This window comes from Lissotriton vulgaris, chromosome 11, assembly GCF_964263255.1.
Source record: "Lissotriton vulgaris chromosome 11, aLisVul1.2, whole genome shotgun sequence".
NCBI lineage: Eukaryota > Metazoa > Chordata > Amphibia > Caudata > Salamandridae > Lissotriton > Lissotriton vulgaris.
In genome coordinates, this window is record NC_141699.1 from 844611946 (window position 1) to 844636758 (window position 24813).

The following is a 24813-nucleotide window of genomic DNA, read 5'->3' on the forward strand; positions in this document are numbered from 1 at the left end:
GAAGTTACAGAGTGACCTCTAACATACTAAACATGAAACTTTACTCCCCCCATTTCTTTAGGATGCTAATTTAGAGAGTACTTGCTCAGCTTCCTTATCGTCCGTAAAGTAATATGTATGACCGCCCTTAATTTCTTTTAAACGTGCTGGTTCTTGGAGGAAGGCTTGCCCTCTCAAGAGATTTGAATGGATCTATAAGCTGGCGCAACTTCCAGCGTCTTTCCATTTTTGCTTTACTTAGATCCGTCCGTACAAAAAAAGAAACAGATTCTATTGTGACAGGGCAGTTAGGTCTAGCTTTCAGCGAAACGGCCTGTCTCAATAAGAAATTCCCAAAATAAATCAGAAAGGGGCGAGGGAATTGACCCCCCTTATTTCTCTGGTTTAACGGTAGTCTGTGAACCCTTTGGAGATGTGAGTCCCAGTCCCAGTCAAAAAGATCCGGGAAAGCCTTCTGGAACAGTTGGACTACATATGCTCTCTGGTTTGACCCTTCTGACCCTTCAGATATTCCAAAAAGTCTAAGATTTTGTCTCCTTTGCCGGTTCTCCATGTCCTCAAGCTTGATCTGCAAGCTAACGATCTGTGCCACGTGTTTGTTTGCCAAAGTCTCTATGCGAGCCAACAATTCTTCCGCCCCCACAAACCTTTGTTGTAGTTCTTCGATCTCCTGGGTCATTCCACCAAGCTTACCAGCCATCTCCTGTAGAGAATTTTGCATTTTACTATTATCTTCCCTCAGCTGCAAGAAGTGTTGTTGTGCTTCTTGTCAATGGTCAGTTAATGTCTGTAATATCAGATTAAGTGGGGAAAGAGTATCTTCTTGATCTTCAGGAGTCGTTGCACCGGTTGCACTGATTGTAAGCGGGGTAACCGCTTGGGTTGAATCAGAACTTGAGATATGGTTGTTCAACTTAGAACCGACCCTAGTGAAGTTACTGCTGTCGTAGATATAGATATAGACTGATTCTCCTCTGATAAGGCTGGTTTTGAGCTAACATGCCCAGTAGGTACAGAAGATGTAGTAGGGCCTAATGAAGATAATGAACGATCTTTCAAATAGTTGCCCTCCGTAGGACTAGTACCAGGGAGGCGCAGTGCCATACTCTTAACTCCACCTTTTGCTTGAATCCATTTCCGGAGAGGGCTTTTGTCAGCAATAAGTTTCCCCCGTAAAATCGAGGCAGAGATGGAGGTATTAGCAGTGTTGAGATTCTTCCCTTTCTCAATTTTACTTTTTGCCTTCACCTTCCCCTTCTTACAGCCAGAGAATCTAGCTGAATCTACTGGAGAGCTGGCTGGGTCTTCTGTCTCTTCAACAAACTCCTCAAAATCCTCGTTGGAGCATAACTCGTCCCCTGCGCCAGTAGCATCCATCATCTCGTCTATAGCCAAGGATACCTTTTCAACCACTGAATCATTTCCCTCATATTCAGCAGAAGCAATCACAGAAGGACACCCCACATTTATTGTCTTTGAGATCTTTACCAGATCTGTTTCTGAGAGAGATTCAGATAGTGATTTATCTGATTTATCTGATGACTCTGTAAGCTCGGTGCCTCCTAAATCATTAATCTCTATTTTTTGGGTGTCATTTTGGCTCCTTGAGCTTACAACACGGAACCTAATTGTTTGGTCTACTGTGGTGGACTTAAGAATATTAAGTGTTTCTGCCATCTTGGCTGAAGAAAGACTAAAATTAGGGCAGCTACTCATAGACTGAGCCAGAGTAGAAACATTGTTGCAGAGTTTAGCAGGGGTGATAGCCATACTTGCAGAGTTAGCACAGTTCTTATTGGCGGTAACATTGTTTCCTAAAGTCAGCTTTCCCCCATTAACAACTGGAGGCTCGGTTGGAATAACAAGCTGTGGGGCGCGGATCAGCTGCTTACAGAGTTGCTGATCGTTTTTCTCCAAGGATAGTGCAGCCGTTACCGCCGTTACCGCCGTGGTGTCCGCTCCTTCAGTGGTGGAGCCCGACTCTGTTGTGGCAGCATTTCTTGCAGCACGAGTGCCCCTCGGAACCTACTTTGGCGCCATCATGGCTCGTGGCGCTGTGCTCAATGTGGCCGCCTCGGACAGGGTCGCCGCTAGAGCCGCTGGAGCAATCGACAATGTTAGACTCGACCAGCCGAGCCTCAAACAGCCAAGAAACCGTGGAATTTGCCGACGGGTAGCCCGCAGCAACCACCCGACTCATACTCCAGGAAATCGCCATATCCGCTGCACACGTACAGGGTAGGTTTGTGGTAAATAAAAGAATTACCCTGTCGGAATTTCTATACATTAACAAGGATCATGCATATAATGAGAGGCAGAGTCCGTGGTGTCCGATTCAGAAGGGCTTTAATTCAGTAACTCGAGTTAAGGGAGAATCGGGTTCCATCACCACTAGGGATCAGGAAGGATCGTCATCTGATCTTTATTCACAAAGTGCATTATTTATAGTTAAAACATACATTAACTTGCATAGAGAAGGCGGAGCGCACCAGGCAGAGCAAGTGAAGGAGAGAGATAAGAGCACATGGGCGTGAAAAAGGGCGTGTAAGAAGGCGTACACGTGGGTGTTCCCTTGATGAGTCATAGATGTGTCATAGGTGGGTGGATACATGGAGGGGGTCTGCATGGTCAGCAGGAACCTTTACCCTACTTGTGCGCGCAATTTGGTCATGACGTGGAATTGACGTGTAACTGGGGGAAGCTGGGGGGAGCTGACTTTCGTGCTAGTAGAGGAGTCTTGGATGTCAGGACGACCTGCACTTCTGGTATTATCTGATATCTTGAGTTTGGAGGATGTATTATCTGACTTAAAGGTCGCTCGAGCAAAGGCTGCTCATCACTAAATGCTAGTGTGTGCATATATTTCTTCGTGCATTGCGTGGGGCCACGGGCCTTCTATGGATGCGGGTTCTGTAAATCACTTGAATGGAGACAGAAGGCTAGGCCCTATCTTCTGCAGGCGGAATATGTTTACCCTTTTCATTAAGCAGGAATGTGTTTCTGTGGAGCAGAGCAGATAACTGTAGGCAAAATACTGTCTTGGCAGGCCTAGCTGGGCACCTCTCGGCTGAGCAGGAAGTATGTGAGAGGTCAGGGATACATAGCTAAACTGCAGCTTTCAGAGTGTCAGGAGGCATTGAGCCTGAATTCGGGTCCTGGCTCAGCTGAGCCACAAAAACGAGTTCATCTCGACTTTTAAACGTGCACCATGTAAATGCATTGGCAACATAGGCCTCAGTGCAGAATTAACGTTTCTTTCATGGAGGGCCTGGTAACTGACATGTTAACATTGGACGGAAATGCAGAGGCATTATTATTACAGGCATGAGAAGGGAATTGCATGGTGACATGGACATACATGGGGTATATGTACATACATAGGGTGCATGTAGGGGACACACTGGCCATGTAAAATTTCTATTTCCTCATTCCCTCCTTGTCCCCTACTGTGCCCTTCAGGACACATCGATATTCATGATACCATATATCTGATCATACAGCATCATTTGCTCGTCTTTTTTCTTTTGTATACGTGGATGGGGAATACAGGCAGTGGCACACAAGCCGCAAATCGCTGGGCCACATTGCAGACAGAGACAGCAACTGAATATAATAAGCAGTATCATCCCTAGGAATGACAACACTTTCCATCCCCATGCTGATATTACACTCCAGAGCCAACCGGACCAAGTCCATGTGCCTGGGTTTTGGTGTATCTCGTGAGCTATCTTATGGAGTCTTGTTATTGCTGCATACACGGATGGCGCGTTATTAGGAATAAACACGCAACAACTGGAGCCGATCACTCTACAAGCCCCGCCCCTATCTGCCAGGATGACGTCAAGAACAAGGCGATTCTGAAGAACAACAAGTCTCATAGCAGACTGCTCCTCGGTCAATTTAGCTAGAGCAGAAGTAGTCTCATTCACTACTGCTTCCAAAGTTCTTGTTAACCTGCGTATGAGTTTACTGTTTTGGACGGGACCTATGCAGAAAAAGAATCCTTTATTGAAATCTGTATATTGCTCCAAAGCTGTCTCAGTCTGATCGACAACTGGGGAATCGGTCTCCCTCTTGTGTCTAACATGTACTAGTCGTGAATCTCGATGATAATGGGATGGGGCTAGAAAGACGGGTGGCAGCAGGAACGCTATATAACACGTCCCACCCCAGTCTAAGGGCAGACGTACATAGGCTGTCTGACCGCAAATGAAATAGGAATGGCGGGAAGCTTTGAAAGTAGGCTTTCCTTTATCATTGAACTCGACTACAGTATTACAATCACTGTGTCCTAGATGCACTGATCCTTTCTTTCTAACGCATAATTCACCTTTTACTGGTAAGACTGATATGAACGGTGGACCTGTATTTTTCTCGGACTGGACATTCAGAATCATAAAATTAAGGGAAGCGTTTCCTTGTTCGTAAACTTCATTTTCTAGATCGGTCCCTTTTCTCTGGGGAAAACCATCTTCGTCTGGAAAACATGCCACATTCATTACTTTATTCAAATCTCCCCAAATCCAATCGCTCTGGGATTCTGTGAACTTTCTGTCTTGTGATGACATTAAAGCAAACCATGCTCCGCACGAACCATTGTGCGAGAACGGGAAAGGAAAGAGGGGCAGAACTCCCTTAGTTTTCTGATAAGGTGGGAGTCGGCCACATACCCAGCAATTCGTTACATTGCTGATCTGATGAGAATGGTGCAACATTCGAATAAAAGTATTGTTGCGCAGTGCTAGTCGATATGACAGTTCATGGGGTGGCAGATCACTGAATGTGTGCTCTATAGTGTCATTGAAGGAAGAATGTATATGTGAAGCAATAGGAGGAAAGAAAACATGTAGCGTCAAGCTGATACATATAATCGATATACTTAGAAGAAACATAATAATCAGAGTTACTATACATCTACTGTGTAAGGTCTTGCAGTATTTCTCTTTCTTATCTCTCTGTCTACTATTCTGGTCTACGATCTTATACATGTCAGGAACCTGTCTAACCGATTCACCACAGGGTGGACTTAAACAATTAAACGCTGTCTGACTTACTAGACCGTAATTTTGACCTATACTCCTGTTGCGGAGTCTTTTCTAGCAAAGGGGGCTTTGAGTCACTGGTTTCGGGGCAGTCCTTAGTTTCGATCACAGTTCCGGTATGTCCATGGAATTTCTTGATGTGTTGGGCATGTATCCAGCCCTTACGTCCCTCGACCTTGACGGCAGTCCTCGTGGTAAGCAGTACTAATTTCGGTGTTCGCCAGCGGGGCTCGAGAGGGCTTGAACAATCAAAATTCCGGACCAGAACTTGGTTGGGTTGGTACGATCAATCATGTAGAATAGCAAGACATAATCTTAGCAATGCTCTAACATCCAAAATGGGAGTTTTAAAACCTAGGGACGAATACAGAAAAACCCAGATAAAGGCAAAAAAGCAATGGGATGAGAACCTTTGGTTAGATCTGAAGAAGGCATGTGTTGATAAACACCAGAAAGAGTTCTGGGCCATATTAAAGTGGGGCTCAGGGGGTGCAGCGGAATGCACAAAAAATCATGTACCTAGGGAGTCCTGGATTGACTTCTTCAAACCTCAATACGCTGACAACACAGGCCCCCAGACAGCTTCCCCTCTACAAAGGGTATTTTTTGTCGATGAATTATTCACTTTAAAAGATGTACATGAGGCAATGGATGGAGTGACCAGAGGCAGGGCCCCAGGCATTGATGGTATACCAGCTGATGTTTTTCTATTAGACAGAGATAACTGGTGTAAATATTTTGTATGGCTTGGAAATGCTATCGCTCAGGGGGCAAAGATTCCTACAACATGGAAAGGAGCAGAAATAATCCCAGTTTACAAAAAAGGAGATAAGGCTCTAGCAAGTAACTACAGGCCAATCAGCCTTATCGACTGTGCCCAAAAACTGATGGGCAGGCTGGTTCAAAACAAGATACAAGCCTGGATAGTGGACAAGGATATCCTTTCGCCTTATCAAGCGGGATTTCGCCCTCTAACCAGCTCTGTTGATCAGGTGTTCCACTTTGTAAGCTTATATTGGAAAAATGTCACCCTGCTAAATGGACCTTTGTTCGCAGTCTTCGTTGACCTAAAGTCTGCGTTTGATTTAGTTCCCCGAGAAAAACTTTGGAATGTTTTAAGGGATTTAGGAATAAGCCCGGAATTACTAACTTTGCTTATAAGACTCCACGAGAACAATTATGCCCGGATTAGGTGGGGTGACCAGGGTGAGGTCACGGAAACCTTCCCTGTTGAGAGAGGTGTAAGACAGGGCTGTGTCCTGGCCCCCACGTTATTTTCCCTCTACATTAATGGCATCGTGGATTTTCTGAAGCAAGTACCGACGGATGCTCCTTTACTAGATGGGAGGCGAGTGCCAGTACTAATGTTCGCAGATGATACCTTGCTGGTCTCGCGTACCCCTAGTGGACTACAAAAGACAATAAACGCTTTTGGCAAATTCTGCCGGATTCGGGGCTTAGAAATAAATACAACAAAGACAAAATTCATGAATCTGAATCCCTCCAAGAAATTCAAGGGGAAAATGGTTTACAACGGGGCTTTCTTGGAAGAAGTGGATGCCTTTACTTATCTAGGCATCTCCCTGAACGCTAATTTGAATTGGAGATCCCATATGGACTTGGTATTGTTAAAATTTAACCAGTTGGCAGGGGCAATAGCCAAAAAGCATAAAACATCATTTACAAAACCAATACAGCCAACATTGGAGATCTATGGCATGAAAGTCTTGGGTGCATGCCTTTATGGTTCAGAACTTTGGGGTTTCACCAATTTGAATGCTTTAGCAGTGGCAGAAAACAAATTCCTGCGGGGCTTAATTGGGGTTCCACAGAGCACCCCCTCCACTCCTCTCCTTTATGACCTGGGGAGAAAAAGGATTGAGGATATGATCAGACTTCGCCCCCTTTTATATTGGAGGCGTATAAAATCCACCCCGGAGTTGGGACACTATGCTGCTGCCTTGTTGGACGTCGATAACTCTGATATCTTCCATAAAGTTATTTGGTTAAAAGAAGTGAGAAAATTACTCCAAAAACTGCACCTTGAACACTTGTGGTCCGAAACAGACCCAGATGTCTTTCCTTCTAAAACTACAATAAAAAAGTTATACTGGGACATGATAAATAATACTGCACTGACCTCTAGCCAATCTCCTGCTTTGACATCCCAGTTCCTAGAGATAAAAACCTCCCCAATGTTTGAACAGTACTGGGACTTGATTTCCAAGCCTCTAGATAGGAAATTGTTCTTCCAGTTCAGAGTCGGCACCCTGCCCCTAAATGCTTTTACTGTTAAGTGGTCCCCAGACAACGTAAACACTTGCTCCCATTGTAAATCCCATGTAGAAGACATTTTGCACTTTTTATTTGTATGTCCACTATACGGTGCCCCAAGGAACAGATGGCTGAAACCGGCATGCAGAAACTTGGGCAGAAGGAGATGCATTGAGGCTTTTAGGATTCTAAAATCAAACTGTGCCCCTCAACTTGTAATTGCTGTGGCTAAATTCCTAGGTTGGGCCTGGATAATTCGCACGCGCACTTTAAAACCCCCATGAACTACATGAGCTTCCTTTGGTCTGTGATGATTCTCTTTTTTAAAAAAGAATGTGTAATTTTAAATATTGTTATTCGTCAACTATGTATAAATGTATGGTATTTAATACGTTTTTATTATTAGATTAGTATTTATTCTGTTTAGGTTAGGGAAGAAAGCTTTTATGACAATGTTGTCGAATAAAGTATTTAAACTTGAAACTTGAAAATTCCGGACCAGAACTACGTCTCCAGGAACGATGGTGTGTTCTTTAACTTGGGTGTTGTCGGGGAAGGCGGCTGCAACCTGTGAACGACAAGAGAGGAGTGCAGACATCAAGGAAGCCAGGTAATCTGTCAGCATATTACTGTCAACATCGGTAATTTTCTTTGGCATAGGCGTACCCCACATATTCGGTGGTCTACCAAAAACCACCTCGTAAGGGGACAGTCCTGTTCTGGAATGAGCTACCATACGCATGTAAAAGAGGGCAACCGGCAAGGCTACCATCCAATCCACGCCTTTTTCTGCACAGACTTTCGCTAATTTTGTCTTAAGTGTTTGGTTATGCCGCTTTACAAGTCCAGCGGCCTCTGGGTGTCGTACACAATGTGGAGTTCTGGACTTTTTGGTTCCGTCCAGAGGTGTCAGGGTACAACACCCAAAGACCCCGGAGTTCCACCTGCCTTGGTGCACAAATGAACAGAAACACGGGCTTCTCGATGGTGGCGTCAAAGACCAAAGGTTTATTACTGCAGGGACACAGAAGTCATAGATACTACACACGGGCAGTAACCAGGAGCCTGTTCAATTTGTACAAAGTGGGTTGCTCCTTATATACTAAATTTTAAGCTGGGGGCAAATTCTTTACATGTAAAACATTCCCAAAACCTTTGTGTCTAAAACAATAAATATTTGACGTTACACAGGAACCGTCGATAATATCTGAGGCCAAAACATTGCGAAGAGAGGGGTTCCCACTAGTTTGTCACAATTCCCTGTCAATATTGCATTCAGGACCCGGACCGCCTCATCGTAAAGTTCGTTACCTCCCCCTAATAAAGGTTCAGAAAGAAAGAAACAGAGCCAGGTGTGGAAGATAGGAAAGCGGGATAAGGGATGTTTGTGGGTTGTAAATGGGCAAGGCTACCGGCTTCGGCCACCTAATCATGATCAGGTACAATGGACACGAAGACCAGTTTGGCAGGGCTGGCCTCGGGCAGAGGAGGCAGCCTTTGTCGAGTCATGCAGCTACAGCGTGATCTGGTTTAAGGTGTACGTGTCATGTAAGAGGTGAATCTCCGGCTAAGGCTACGTGTCCTTAATCAAAGTGGAGTGATCAGAGGCTATTGCTTATGTGAGGGCAAGAATCACAAAATGGCGACCATGATCTAAGATGGATGCCGTGGGTAGATCAGAAATGTGTTTATAAAAGGAGTGCTCTTGCTCGTAGCATAGCGAAAACACCAGGATATACTAAATGGATCATTTGCGGTTCGCTGATACCAATATTATGTATTTCCGACAAACTTGAAAACACGGGTTCAAATTGTCACGGAACCGTCACGGAACCTCAGACCCTCCTTTTGCCCTTACATAGGCAATTACTCAGTCTATGTCAGAATCTAGTTCTATGCTCATCAGGTCAGTGACATGCTGTTGCATCATCATCCTTTCTCGTGTCTTTTCTCCAAACGCAGGTGGTTTTCTGAGACAAGTCGCAGCACAAAGACTACACAGAGCAGGACCACACTGGATAATCAGACAACATGAGAATAGGAATACTAAGATGACACCAATGACCATTAGAACCTTCCATCCCCACGCTGAGATCAGAGTCCAAAACCACTCCATGAAGGACCAGTTTCCCTTGTCTACATGTATGGAGTCTGAAATCTTGTGCAACTTAGAGATCGCCTCATAGACTGTTGGAGCATTATTAGGAATAAAGACACAGCAGCTCGATTGGATCATTCTGCATACCCCACCTCGATCTGCAAGTATAACGTCTAGAACCATACGGTTCTGCAACGTCATGAGCCTATCCGCCTGAAGCTCAGCTGTTAGATTGCTAAGGGCACCAGCAGTTTCGGTAATAGTAGATTCAACTACCCGTGTTAGCTGACGTATGTTTCTACTATTGGCCATAGGCCCCCAGAACGGAAGGAAACCTTTGAAGAAGTCTCCAGCTTCCTGACCAGCGGTATCTTCCTTGCTGAAGACACCTCTCGCTACTCTTGTTCTGTGGTAATCAGGTGAAGCAGTGTATGTCGGAGGCAATAGTCGAGCAATATAACATGATCCTGAGAAGTCGGCAGGCAACCATGTATAAGCTCTGTCTCGACAAATGAAATAGGTGCCCCTAGCAGTGAGAAAGGCAGGGGAAGAGTTAGCCGGAAACACATAAGTCTCTACGCACTCACTCTTCCCCAGCTGAGCTCTCGGATTTCTCCCATTACCTTGCAAACAGACCTGACCTCGGTGAGGTACGACCCAGATTGGAGTTGAGCTTTTACGCTTGCTTTCTCCCAAACTAAGGCGATACTCTGAAGTATTCCAACTTAAATATACTCGTAATTCGTCTCTAGGGTAAGATGGAGTATTATTGACGTCCTTGACCATGTCAATAATTCCCTGGACTAAAGCTTTGTTGGCAGAGTTATATTTAGTGGAACGCGGTGGACGTGGAGGATAGGTTTCAAGGGCATAAGCAAAGATGGTTTGGAAGGCCTGAAATGATCCATTATAGCTGTAAGGCAAAACCAGATATGGAATACCTTTATCCATGGTGTGGGGTATCAAGCCACACACCCAGCAGTCTGTAGTGTTAACTACCAGTTGGTGTTGGTGCAAGAGCTGTACAAAAGTGTTGTTGGTAAATTCTGAGCGTCGGGCTTGCTCATGTTCTGGAAACGAGTGAAAAGAGTGTATAGAGGAAACAGTAGAAATAGCAGGATCAAGGGGAGGTACTGTAGTAACTGGCACAAAAATCAAATTTATACTAAAGACGATTCCACCCACCAATGTTGCTAAAACAATCAAGAATGTAATGGCACATTGCATCAGAAAGCATTTGCTATGAAGAATTCTATTAAGTCTGTTTCTGCGAACATAAATCACATTTTCTCGTTGCAGCGCAGGAAGCTCCATCTTCTACAATCCGCTCGCGACCACTGATGATGTGTACGTAGATGAAAATGCCTCTACCAGCCCTGGGAGTTCCCAGAACCAATAGAAAGATCGACCTTGTGTCAGACCCCTGCAAATTCAAACTAGGCACACAGCCACGACCCTACGGCTACCCAGACGGCAAGGCAATTTTAAAAACAATAAACAATAGCAAACTTCCTGGCTGAAGGCAAAAGTTCAATATATATATATATCAAAATCACGGTATGCAGTTGCCTGCTTTATTTGTCCATATTATGGCTTCTTAGGTTGTATCTCTTCTTCGCTGGTACTGTCTGATCGGAAAATAGTGTATCACTAGCAGCTGTTGCAGAGTTCAAGTTCGCAGATAGCAAAGTTTCTTCTGATGCTGGAGACAAATGTTCAATGTTCAAAGGAGTTTTCTCAGGAGGAGAGTCAGGTTTCAAAGTGTCAGTAACCAATTCGGCATCGCTGAAAGAGATGAACTTCGGTGTGATTTCAGATTCGGAGGCACCAATTCCCTTTTTCACCCAGTCGTCGTAAGGGAGCGGCAACGGAACACGCTTTACGTGAGAAGCGTGAATCCAGTGTTTACGGCCAGCTACACGAACGGCTGTCCTCGTTGCCAGTAAGATCTGAAAAGGCCCCACAAATCTTGGTTGAAGGTTCTTCGTCCTCGCGAAGTTCTTGATTACAATGAAGTCACCCGGTTTCAGCTGGTGCCCTGGACTCTCCGGAGGTTTTGGCAATGCATCGAAAACCTGTTGATGAATAAGACTCAATTTAGCAGTCAAGTCGTAAAGGTAGTCTATCAACATAGGATATTCAATGGAGCAAAATTGTTTAGGCCTTGGCACACCCCAGATATTTGCCGGGCGGCCAAACACAATCTCGTATGGACTAAGCCCTATTCTAGAGTGTACTGTTGCTCTCGTTGATAACAGGGCCAAAGGAAGTGCGTCTGGCCAGGCTAAACCTGTGGATGCTTGTATTTTGGCTATTTTTAGCTTGAGGGTGCCATTGTAACCCTCGACTAAACCAGCAGACTGGGGATGGTTTGCACTGTGAAATTTCTGTTTCAATCCTAGACCGGCACACACACTCTGCATAACTTTCCCTATAAACTCACTTCCGTTATCTGACCATACAATCCGTGGCATTCCATACCTAGGGAAAAATTCCTTGAGAAGAATTTTAGCAGTAGATAGGGCAGTGTTGTCCTTTAGTGGGTATGCTTCTATCCACCTGGAAAAAGCACAGACTACCACTAGGACGTACTTTAAATTGTTGCAGCGTTCCATGTGAATGAAGTCTAACTGAATCACTTCAAAGGGACAGGAAGGAGGAGCGAAATGACCAGCTGGAGTTGGAGTTCCCTTGCCAGGATTATGCATCAAGCATACCATACAATTTTTCACCACTCTCTCTGCACACTTACTGATTCCCTCATTCTTCCAGACCGGAGCCAACATCTTACATATCCCTTTAGAACTTATATGCGCTACTCCATGCGCCATCGTCACTACCGCAAGCACATACGCATCGGGCAACATCCAACGCTGCTGTTCTGTCAAATCAATCCAACATCCATTCGAGTCCAACTTGCCCGTACTTTCTCTCCATACACGTTTCTCTTCCTCAGTCGCTTCTTTCTGAATCTCTTTCACACTTTCCATAGTGTCTTCACACATTCCAGACTCAGCAATCCATCTTGCAGACGTAGCAACATACATTCTACTCATCGTGTCTCTAGCTGTCTGTTTAGCAATTTCATCGGCAAAAGCATTCCCACGACCAACATCATCCGTGATTGCTTGGCTTACTGTAATCAGGTGTACCCAATACAGGAGCTGAACACAAGGCTTTTCGTAATTCAGTAAAACTTTCTTGACATTCATCAGACCATGGCACCGGACTCGGAACATTTTTCCCAGTCAAAGCTACCAACGGTTTCGCTAACAGAGAAAAATTTGGAATCCACTGCCTACAGTAAGAGGTAATACCTAGGAAGGCACGTACTTCTCTGTGTGTGCGTGGAACACTCATCTGCGTAATTGCTTTTATTCTTTCTGGGGTCAACTTCCTTCCCTCCTTTGACAAGAGATGACCTAGGTAGGTCACTTCTTGGCAGCAGTATTGCATTTTCGAAGGAGACACCTTGTGATTCAAATTAGACAAATGATGCAATAGGGAAATTGTAGCTGCTTTGCAAGTTTCCTTGTCATCGGCAGCCACTAAAAGATCGTCTACGTACTGTACTAGGGCAGAACCTGGAGGAAGGACAAAAGAATCTAACTGGCTTTTTAAAGCTTGACTGTAAATTGATGGACTTTCACAATAGCCTTGTGGAGCGCGTTTAAATCTGAAACTGCGACCTCCTAGGCAGAAGCCGAAAATATCCCTACTTTCTTCGGCTATCGGAATGCTGAAAAAGGCATTCTTTAGGTCAACAACTGAGAACCATGTAGCTGTGGCAGGAATCAATGTTAACAAGGCAGTAATGTCTGGTACTACAGGAAACTGCGGTATTACAATCTTATTAACTTCTCTAAGGTCTATGACAAACCTATAAACTGGAGGTTTTGTAGGATCAGTTCGCTTCAGAATCGGTAATACAGGACTGTTACAGACATTTCCTCTAGTTTCTTCAACCACACCCTTCTTAATCAAATCTTGCACAATCAATAAAAGTGCACGCTCACCTTCACTCGATATTTTATATTGGGGAATTCTTGGAAATTTCACATTCGCTTTCAAAGTCACTACATACGGTGGAATTTCTAGGAGACCTACATCATTAGGACCAGTCGCCCAAAGAGAATCAGGGAGTGAACGTAGCTCCGGCGGGAGTGCGTCCATTGACAAATACATCGGAGAGGTGATATTTTTACCCAATGTAAGCTGTACTCCTTCCGGAGAACAGTACAATGTCGCATATAGTCTTTTTAACAAATCTAAACCAAGCAGGTTTTCATTACAACCTGTCGTCAAAATCAGGGGTGCTTTCAATTGGCATGGTCCAACAGAAATAGACAAAGGACCAGATATCGGGTTGTAAACAGGGGCGCCTGAAAAACCTACGGAAACATTTGTTGAGCCAGACAAAGGTGCGCCAGGGAGTTTCGCATGAATGATAGAACTTTTTGCGGCACCAGTTTCCAACAGAAACGGTTCGATTACACCTGATGTTGCTACTGCGACATAAGGCCCACTCTGGTCCACTGGAACTGATACTACTCCCTCTCTCTGTCCATGGCTGTCCTAGTACCCATTTTGTTGATAACCCTCATCTACTTCATTATAGTCTTCGACAAGATACTGTTGAGATCTATTTTGCTGAGCAGATTGTCCATTTCGTTGATCAAAGTGATTGGAGGGACGATCATTCGTTTGTGGAGGCATAGCACCTCGCCCTCGACCTCTAGAATTCTGCACAAAACCACCACGACCTCTCTGAGCTGCTGCTGCATTATTTTGCGCTAAGATCGGACATTCATTTTTATAGTGCCCCTCTTTCTTACAGTACGCACATTGATTCCACTGGTATTGAGGTCTTGATGAACCATAATCTGTCCTTTGGTATGAGTTTTGCTGCGTATTAGTCTGATTCGCGCGAGGCGGATACGCCTGCTGCAAAAGAACTTTAGTTTTTAAATCTTTCGTTTTCTTTTCTGATTTTTCCTTTTCCTCTTTATCCCTATTTTCGTAGTACTGTGCAGTTGCAAGTATTTGCGCTGTCGTAGATACAGCCCACGCACTTTCTGAGTCCTTTAATTTATTGCATAATTCAGGTAACAAATTATGCACAAATTTATCGACAAATAATCTCTGTCCCCCTTCTGTACTCATGTCCTGACCACTATGATCTACAAAAGTCTCTTCAAACCTCGTGAAGAAGTCGGAGACACTTTCGTCTTTCTTCTGCCTGCATGCTGACAACTTGTCCCAATTTACACGCAATGCTGGCATCAGAGTCTTCATTAGATCAATTATTCTACCTGGCAGATTAGCAATTAAAGGTTCGGGTTTCGCACCACCTATTTGTTGACCATCTGCTGCAGTGATAGCTGCCCAATCACCACCTAAAGCAGCTTGATGATCCTCTCTACGAATTTTAGCCCACACTGGTTGCGGAACTACGTTACCAAACAACATATCAATGTCGGCTAGGTTCATTATACAAGCCTCAACTGTCTGTGTTAATTCCTTGTAATATCCAGCTGGATTTTTACGTGGATCTGGCAAGGCCTGTTTCACCGCTAACACTTCTGCTCGCTTCCATGGAATGTGTATCCACACTCGTTGGAACTGTGCTGGAGCAGCTGCAATACCTGCATTATCATCACGTTGTATTGCTTCGCGCCAAATGGGAGGAACCTCCCTCATAGGATATTGGCGGCTTATCTTCACTTTACCTTTTTCTAAGTCTCTCGGTGAACGAAGAGATGGATCATTCCTAAAACTTAAAATGAGTTCCATCGCTTCCTTTATATTCTCACCCACTATCATTCCAGCAGCAAACTCTTTTTGAACCCTAATTAAATCTTCCAAATCTGATTCAACATCATCTTCTTCTATCTCCTCACGTAACAACGAGCACATCTCATCAAAGACGTACCGTTGCGTTGGTTCCCCCCACTGCATAAATGTGTCTAGCACATCTCTCGTAGTATACCTTCTACCCTTCGAAATCCATCTGAGAGCCGTGGAATCTAAAACTCCCCGTTCCTCAGTACTTGGAAGCTGACTCCGTCTCTGTACAGAGTCAGGAGTAGGAGTCTTAATCAAAGTTTTATATATAGGAGACAGCATATTAGTAACAGAATCAGTGATTCTTCGACGAACAGAAAGCGGAGTTAGTACACTCGCAGACGTAGAAAACGCAGTAGAGGTAGGAATAGATAACGGGACAGTAGGAGTATCGAGAAAAATAGTTTGAGGAACAGTGGGTACAGAAGTAGGTATAGAGGCTGGCAGTGTAGGAAGAGGAGGAGCTGTAGGAACATTCACATTCATCACAGGAGGTACAGGAGCTTGATTCTGGGGGACAGGAGCAGGTTGTCCAGCAACCGGCAATTGAACATTCGGGACGAGTGGAGCCGCAGCACCTTGTGCATACGGTGGAGGTGACCGTAACAGATAAGATAACAGAGGATCGTTTTCGGAATCCTCCAATATCTTAGCCATTTTCGATGGTAAGGCAGGATAGCACTTGTCAATCGCTAGATTATGCTCTCTAATTGCTACATCTATGGCCTTCTCACACTCGTTAGCCTGCAACTGTTTAGTCGCTTGCTCTAGAGTTAACTCTTCTTGTTCTTTCTGTTCTTTCTTCAACCTTTTCATCTCTCTCTGTTTGGATTCTTTTCGCCAATAACGGAAAGAATCAAACATTGCCGGCCGGGCTTTCTTCTTAAACAATTTCGCTTCTAGGTTGTCGAGAATCTCGGGTTCAAAACTACCATGCAGTGGCCAACTAAGGACACCATCCTTCTTACAATAACGGACCCATATCTCATTATAAGATATAGGACCCACGCCATACTTGCAATATAAATCATATAGGGGAGTCCCAATCGGAGGAACCAGACAAGAGTCCTCCAATCGTGAGTCACTGTTGCAACTAAAACAAGACAACATTTTCCGACTTACCATTTTCAGTCCGGAACACAAAACAAACAAGACACAGAACAAGTATGTGCACTCGAACCAAGAACTTAGGCCTACCAAAACGAACTAATGTATCGATACCCAAACTAAACCAAATAGATTATCGTAACTAGAACAACCAATGATAATCTGACAAAACCAAACCAAACCAAGAACCGATCAAGGATTTTTAACAATCCTCACAAAAGTAACCAGCTAGCTATCACTAAATACTTAACTGAGTCACTGAAGACGTCACCAAGGAGAAACCCGTCACGTTTCGCCGTACTAAGGACTGCACCTCTTCGGGTCCAAGACAGGGCGACGGTCAAGGCAACGGCCCACTGCAGCCGTCCTGAACGGGAAACCCTCGTGGAAGAGAACTTCGGGCCACTTTTGCGATATGCCGGGATCGATGAAGTGGGGCGCCTCCCTTAGGAATCTTCACACGAAGCTTCTCGAACTCTTCAGGCTTTTGGACCGGTACCGAATGACGTCGCCCCACGTTGGGCGCCAATTGGAGTTCTGGACTTTTTGGTTCCGTCCAGAGGTGTCAGGGTACAACACCCAAAGACCCCGGAGTTCCACCTGCCTTGGTGCACAAATGAACAGAAACACGGGCTTCTCGATGGTGGCGTCAAAGACCAAAGGTTTATTACTGCAGGGACACAGAAGTCATAGATACTACACACGGGCAGTAACCAGGAGCCTGTTCAATTTGTACAAAGTGGGTTGCTCCTTATATACTAAATTTTAAGCTGGGGGCGAATTCTTTACATGTAAAACATTCCCAAAACCTTTGTGTCTAAAACAATAAATATTTGACGTTACACAGGAACCGTCGATAATATCTGAGGCCAAAACATTGCGAAGAGAGGGGTTCCCACTAGTTTGTCACAATTCCCTGTCAATATTGCATTCAGGACCCGGACCGCCTCATCGTAAAGTTCGTTACCTCCCCCTAATAAAGGTTCAGAAAGAAAGAAACAGAGCCAGGTGTGGAAGATAGGAAAGCGGGATAAGGGATGTTTGTGGGTTGTAAATGGGCAAGGCTACCGGCTTCGGCCACCTAATCATGATCAGGTACAATGGACACGAAGACCAGTTTGGCAGGGCTGGCCTCGGGCAGAGGAGGCAGCCTTTGTCGAGTCATGCAGCTACAGCGTGATCTGGTTTAAGGTGTACGTGTCATGTAAGAGGTGAATCTCCGGCTAAGGCTACGTGTCCTTAATCAAAGTGGAGTGATCAGAGGCTATTGCTTATGTGAGGGCAAGAATCACAAAATGGCGACCATGATCTAAGATGGATGCCGTGGGTAGATCAGAAATGTGTTTATAAAAGGAGTGCTCTTGCTCGTAGCATAGCGAAAACACCAGGATATACTAAATGGATCATTTGCGGTTCGCTGATACCAATATTATGTATTTCCGACAAACTTGAAAACACGGGTTCAAATTGTCACGGAACCGTCACGGAACCTCAAATGGAACTTCCACTGGTACCCTAACAGAAGAGATACTTGTTTCATTAATTCAGAGAAGAATGGCTGACCGTTATCTGAGTACACGACACGGGGCAATCCGTACCGCGGAAAGAACTCTCGAACCAACTGCCTAGCAGTGGTTACAGCAGTGTAATCTGGGACTGGGTACGCTTCTGTCCATCTAGATAGTGCACATACAACTACTAGGACATATTTGTATCCTCTACATCTGTCCATCTGGATATAATCCATCTGGAGGACTTCAAAAGGTTGGTCAGGAGGATGAAATCCACCTTGTTCCACTGGAATGCCTTTGCCTGGATTGAACTAGCAACAGATCATGCAGGTACGTACTTTCTGTTTTGCTGCTGCACGCAGGTACTTGTTGAACCAAATATTCTGTAAACTGTCTAGCATTGCCTTTTCTCCTAAGTGTGCTGGACTATGTGCTGTGTTTATGATGACTTGAACCATAGAGTCAGGAAGAAACCATGTAGCTTTGCCTTTTGTCATCCAACCCTGGTCAGTCTGGACCCCTCCTTGTTCAGTCCATTTCTTTATTTCGTCTGGAGTGGCATGTGTCTGTATGTCGAGTACATCTTGTGAGGGATCCCTGACTGTCATGCAGTTTGTCAGTGATGGTACTTCTGTCTTTGTCGTGTCTGTTGGAGTGTCTGTTGGAGTCTGGGCTGTAAGTTTTGCTGTTCGATCTGCCAGGTCGTTACCCTGGGAAATGGTGTCAGTGGCTTTCGTATGTGCTTTGCATTTCATGATGGCTATGGCTGTAGGCAAGTGTATTGCTTCTAGCAGAGCCTGAATAAGGGGACCATGCTGAATTTTGGCCCCATGAGAGGTCAGGAAACCTCTCTCCTGCCATAACACTCCGAAGTCATGAACGACCCCGAAAGCGTACTGTGAATCTGTATATATGTTTACTTTCAAGTTCTTGGCTCGTATGCAGGCTTGTGTCAGAGCGATGAGCTCTGCTGCTTGTGCTGACAATGTGTCTATTCGTTGTGTCTCTATGACTTCAGTATCAGTGGTCACGGCATACGCGGCCACTAACTCTCCTGTGCTTGTTCTCATGCATGAACCATCCACATATAGTGTCAGGTCAGGGTCTGGCAATGCAATGTCTGTCAAGTCTTGTCTTGGTTTCGTCACTGTAATAATTACTTCCACACAGTCATGTGGTGCAGTGTCCACTGTGCTTGAGGGCAAGAGTGTAGCAGGGTTGAGAATATTACATCGTCTGATCTCTATGTGTGGCTGAAATATTGTCAGTTCATATCCTGTCAGTCTCGCTACGGTCAGATGTTGTGTCTGTGTCCTGTTCAAGAGAACTTCCATGGAATGTGGAACCTGTACTGTCAGGGGGTGTCCTAACACTATGGAATCACTCTGTCTTATTGCTAGGGCTGTTGCTGCAACTGATTTCAGGCACGCAGGCAAAGCCTGGGCCACTGGATCCAATGTACTAGAAAAATAAGCACAAGGCTTGTGTTTTCCTGCTTGATCTTGTGTAAGGACAGACAATGCTGTTTCATCTCGTTCAGTGACAAAAAGCGTAAAAGGCTTGCTGTAACAAGGAGTCGCTAAAACTGGTGCTTGACATAGAGCTTTTTTCAATTCTTCAAATGCAAGTGTATGTTCCTGTGTCCAAGGGAGGACAGTCGAAGACGCTACCTCCTGTGTTGTTACCTGTATGAGTGGTTTGGCTAGATATGCATACTGGGGAATCCATTGTCTGCAGTAAGAAGTGAGGCCAATGAAAGCCCGTACTTCCTTTTGTGTCTTGGGCTGTGAAAGATTGGCAATTAACTGAATACGGTCTTGTGTCAGCTGTCTACCCCTCTTGGACAGCAAGTGTCCAAGGTACACCACTTGCTGTGCACAGAATTGCAACTTCGAAGGGGACACTTTGTGCCCCTTGTCTGCCAGAAAGTATAAGACTGTCAGTGATGCATGTTCGCAGTCTATTTCTGTTCGTGCTGTGATCAGGATATCGTCTACATATTGGAGCAGTGCGGTGTTGGCAGGCATGTGAATACTGTCTAGTTGTCTTTTCAATGCTCGGCTGTAAATACTAGGACTTTCTGTGAAACCTTGAGGAGCTCTCGTAAATTTAAAGCTGCGTCCATTTAAACAGAATCCGAAGAGGTATTGGCTCTCTGGATGGATTGGGACACTGAAGAAGGCGTTCTTTAGATCAATTACAGTGAAGAACGTCGCTTCGGAATCAATTGCAGTCAGTAATGAAGAAATGTCTGGGACCACTGGGTATTGGGGTATTATGCATTTGTTCAGTTCTCGAAGGTCAATCACTAGTCTGTAGACTGGTGGTGCATTAGGGTCTGTTCGTTTAAGAATAGGGATAACAGGTGAATTACATACATTCGAGTCAGTTTCTACTACCATTCCTTGTGCAATGAGTTTGTCAACAATTTTCAGTAATGCTACTACGGCATCAGGTGGTAACTTGTATTGTCGGATTCGTGGCAGTACTACTCCTGGTTTGAGAGTGACACGGTGTGGCGTAATGTGCATGTAACCTACGTCAGTCGGACCTTGTGCCCATAAATGCTGTGGTACATTCTGGAGTCTGGGATCAAAATCTTTCAACACATAATGTCCTTTAAAATCACGTAAAAACAATTGCACTCCTTCCGGAAAACAGCAAATAACTGCTCCTAGTTCTTTCAATGTCTTTATACCAAGCAAATTTTCTGGACATGACTTAGTAAGTAACAAGTCTGTAGTACGGGACAATGGACCGACTCCTAGGGAAACTGGCTTTGACACTTTGTTAACAATAGGCTTTCCTGAAAATCCCAGGGAAATATTCTGTGAGCCTGAGAGGGGTGCCCCTGGAACCTGGTCATGACTGATGGTAGTTCTGCTCGCCCCTGTGTCAATCAAAAATTTTCTGTCTTTTCCCAATACACGACTATGTACATAGGGACCCTCTTGATCTACAGGAACCTCAATAAGGGGCAAGCCAACCTCCCTCTCTAGGCTGTTTCATGAGAACTGTTGATATTCTGGATAGTCTGACTGTGCGTACTGGTACATTTGTTGCGTGACTTGTTGTGTGGCAGCTGCTGGTGGGGGTGGAAAATTCGCTACTGTCTGTTGCGTGTTCTGTGGGGTGTTCTGTGGGGTGCTATTCTGTCTGGGAGGATGCGGTCTTTCTTTTGTCTTGCCTGTAGCTATATTGTGTTTCAGGACAGCACATTCGTTTACATAGTGACCTGGTTGCTTGCAATAATTACAGTTCCCTTTAACAGGTGCCGTGCCCTTTTTATTCCCATTAGCTGGTACCGATTGTGCAACTAGCACTTTCATTTTCGTATCTTTCATGTGTCTCTTTTCATGTTCCTGTTCCTCTCTAATTCTGTTCTGGTGGTATTGTAACATTTGCAACATTTGGGAAGGGCTATTTGCTTGCCAGGTACTCTCAACCTTCAGTACTCTATTCTTGATCGGGGGTAAGGAATTCTCTACTAGTTTGCTCACAAAAAGATGTGGGTACGATTCACTACTTGGCTTAAGGCCACTATTAATAGTAAAACATTTCTCGAATCTAGAATAAAAATCACTGGTGTCTTCGTCTTGTTTCTGTTTACAGGCTGAAATAGCATCCCAATCTTCCTTTTTAGTAACTAATAATCTTGGCAAGACCTGTATCAAGAGTTCAGGTAGTTCTTTAGCTTTGTCCCCAAGACCAACACCAGGGTCTCGGCCTTTATCCTCTGTTTCCAATTCTGTCCAATTTATCTTCTTCTCTCCCACCTTCCAGTCTTTCTCTTTAAGCTTTTCGTAAATGCCGGCTGGTAACAGTACTTTCAATAATTTAATGATGTCAGCGTATGTGTAATCCCCTATGCGGAGAATGTCTTTTAATTCACGGTGGAACCCCCCCGGGTCTTTATCATGGCAGGGCAGCATCTTTTTCATTTCCAGTATTTCTATTTTCGTCAAGGGTGTGTAAACATATACTCGTTGAAGCTCATTGTTTGCATTTTTGACGGGATGTACCTCTCGTAGGGGGTTCTGTCTGTCTATGTGGAAGCCCTTTCTGTCGTGGTGTGGGGCAGGAATCATGCACGTGGTCAGAAAAGTCAAGTACTTATGTCGTTGGTCCAGAATGACATTAATTAATTCGGTGCCTAGGCCTATCCATCTCTCTAGAAGTATATCGTCCAGTAATTTATACAAGGGACCGGGATCAGAATATTGACTCTCGTACAACGTTATCAAATGTTGAACCATGTAAATACCTGCCAACCGCTGTTTGTTCGGAGGAAGGCTCAAAAAGGTCTGAGCCACTATGTCACCATTATATATATTAGAATTAGACACCCATTGAACGGCTGACCGGGCTAATTCTTGTTCGTGTACAGTGTGGGGTCTATCGCACTCTACTCGTCTTTTCAGTGCGTTCTCAGTAGCTTGGAATAGATGTTCGAGAGAATACCTTTCTTTGATAGGAGGTCCCTGTTTGCGGTAGTCGAGGCACTTGGGCCTGTCAAACTGCCGTGCTTTACCTACGTAATTTATTTTATCCACTTCCTCTGTTTCGTGCTCAGCATCGTCTGATGCTGAATCCTCTTTCTCGTCAGACTCTTTCCTGTGTAAGTTTAGAATCTCTTTTCGTATTTTCCTGTACATGCATTCTGTCTTTCCCACTGTATCATGTTTACCGGCAGCTATGTTGTCACTCCAATCAGTCATACCTTTAGTTACTCCTTTGTCTGGCTGGTCTAGTTCCCTGATCAGACAGTTAATCAAAAAACGTAAAATTGTGCGTTGTACCTCCACCTTTTTTTTGTTCCATGGCCTCTTGTATACTCTCGGGTCCCTCCCCCGTTCTAATGAAATTGTATATCTTGTCTAGATGTTCCTTCATGCCTGGTAATGTGATCAGATACTCTACAGCGCGTCTCAGTCGTAGTGAGAACACGAGCATTGCACCCACACCTGGTACTGGATCGTATATACAATGTGAAATCGTTACATTATGCTTATAGGGTGATGCTGTCATTTGTGGCGTTCGTTGTAGTCCTAACCCTTGCAATGTTCGGTTTGTTGGCGGTGTTTGTGGCGTGTTTGTGGGCCCCCCTCCCACTGCCCCTTGGCCTAAGTCGTCTTTCACGGTCACTGGAGACTGCAGTTGTGTAAGCAGATCCTGTGTTGGGGGCGGAGGAAAAAAAGGATTGTTGACGGAAGGGACAGGAGGAGGGAATACTGCGTTTACATAATCCGGAGCGGGCTCCTCTAAATAGGAGGAAATAAAAGCCTCAGCTTCTGTCTGTTTATGTCTACGTACTTTAGTCGGTATTAGTGGTGGCGGCAAATTACTAGGTACTTCTGAGGAAGTCACTTTAGCTAGTCCTTCAGCGAGAACGAGATACATACCTTTGATAAGGGCATTTCTTTCTCTATCTGCTTGTTCTGCCTTGACCCGTTCCCCCTCTTCCTTTAGTTCTTTTTCTCTGGCTTTTTCTGCTGCCTCTTTATTTCTCTCTGCTTTGTGGAATTCTTTTTCTGCTCTCCTATGCGCTTCTTTACGCCATAACTCAATGGCATCTTTCTGGGACTGTCTAGCTTTCTTTTTCCATAGCGCTTCCTCTACTTTCATGATGCATTCAGCATCCCATGTTCCTGAGGCAGGCCATCTATACTTCTCTTCTAGATCCTTTGTGTAATCTACCCATAAGTCTAAAAACAGTATGGCATCTAGCCCATGTTTCTGGTACATAAAATGACCAGGTGTGTCTCTAGGCGGGACGGGAACTGACTCTTTGAGTATCCCTTTCCTGGTCCCTATCTGACGTAGCTTCGAAAACAGTGGCATGTTGGAACTAACTTTAACGAAAACACAATATACACAAGAATAGACTGAGAAAAACCATTCACACAACAACACTAAAACATTAAAAACATATACATCCTAACTAGTACATGAAAAAAAACATGATCCTGAAATACTGTTTACTTTATGTACTGCAAAACAGTACAACCATACCGGTCTCGTGAAGAGAGACGTCTTTACCGCGTCCACCGAAATGGACACGTCTTTACCGTGTCTGTGTACCCAGACACGTCTTTACCGGGCTCAAATAAATGAACCCGTCTCTATGCGTTCCCAATAACGGTACTCACCGGGAAGCAGAACTTGAAGCCTCGGAAACTCGATACTGCTGCTGCTACTGCTGCTGCGCATGCGCCTCGGAACAGGTGGGCCTCGGGATACCTCGGACCTTGCTCTCTCGGCTTGGGCTCTGGTTGGGATGGTCCGCAATCCTCACCGCCTCGTGTGGATGCCTGGTCGCAGTCTCCGTCTCCTCCGTGGGCCTGAGGGAGTAGGCAGGAAGTCCCGCTGTTGTGTACACTTGAAGTCCGTCACGGCTGTAGAAGGGGGCAGGGGGCTGGACCTACATCTCCGGCGCGTGGGGAAGGGGACTTGTCCCTGTTCGGGCGCCAGATTATGTGGTAAATAAAAGAATTACCCTGTCGGAATTTCTATACATTAACAAGGATCATGCATATAATGAGAGGCAGAGTCCGTGGTGTCCGATTCAGAAGGGCTTTAATTCAGTAACTCGAGTTAAGGGAGAATCGGGTTCCATCACCACTAGGGATCAGGAAGGATCGTCATCTGATCTTTATTCACAAAGTGCATTATTTATAGTTAAAACATACATTAACTTGCATAGAGAAGGCGGAGCGCTCCAGGCGGAACAAGTGAAGGAGAGAGATAAGAGCACATGGGCGTGAAAAAGGGCGTGTAAGAAGGCGTATACGTGGGTGTTCACTTGATGAGTCATAGATGTGTCATAGGTGGGTGGATACATGGAGGGGGTCTGCATGGTCAGCAGGAACCTTTACCCTACTTGTGCGCGCAATTTGGTCATGACGTGGAATTGACGTGTAACTGGGGAAAGCTGGGG